The sequence below is a fragment of the Gekko japonicus genome, unplaced genomic scaffold (assembly GCF_001447785.1).
Source record: "Gekko japonicus isolate JY-2015 unplaced genomic scaffold, Gekko_japonicus_V1.1 scaffold1159, whole genome shotgun sequence".
In the NCBI taxonomy this organism is placed as follows: Eukaryota; Metazoa; Chordata; class Lepidosauria; order Squamata; family Gekkonidae; genus Gekko; species Gekko japonicus.
In genome coordinates this window covers 578,870-579,451 of record NW_015160245.1, presented here as the reverse complement: position 1 = coordinate 579,451, position 582 = coordinate 578,870, and the positions used below count along the sequence as shown (strand labels likewise).

At 71.3% G+C, this 582-nt stretch overlaps 1 protein-coding gene across 1 annotated transcript in view; it reads right to left on the bottom strand.

The window, feature by feature from the left end:
- The window catches only part of MPZL2 (myelin protein zero like 2), a 5,740-nt gene that overhangs the window by 4,703 nt on the left and 455 nt on the right, over nucleotides 1–582 (bottom strand). The window lies entirely within an intron of this gene.

Genomic DNA, 582 nt, shown 5'->3' with positions numbered 1-582 from the left:
CCCGCCTCAACCTCCTCCCCTGCCCCCCGACGGGAAGGGCCTCCCCAGAAGCAGCCCGCCGGAAAGCGCCTCGCTCACGGGGACCGCCCCGCCCCCGAAAAGGGACAGGAGCTGGCGGGTGTGTGTGTGTGTGTGTGTGTGCGCGCAGGCTTGGTCTGTCCCCGCCGCGCTCGGTGCTCTACGGAGGGCCGCCTCCCGGTACCTGGAAGGCGCCCGCCCGCCCGCGCCCCGGATGACTCAGGGCCGGTTGGCTGAGTCGTCGGTCGGGGAACTGCCGAGCTCCCGCTTCCGGGTTGCGAAACCAGCCCTCCTTCTCAGTTCTCTGGCCTCCGGCCCACCCGTGTGTGTCCCCGGCGCTCAGGAAGCGGGAGGACTCCGTCCGGAGCAAAGTCACGGGTGCAGCAGCCCAGTCGCTGCAGGCTCACCACCTTCCTGCCAGCAGCTCGCCAAGTAGGATGTTTGCGCACAAGACCACAGCGTCGAGGGAGCGCCCACCGAACGGCGGCCGTCTGCAGGGCGCGCCTTCCTCGAAGGGAGGCCGCGACCCTCTGCTGGGGGCCCCCTCCCCTCCCCTCCCCAGCT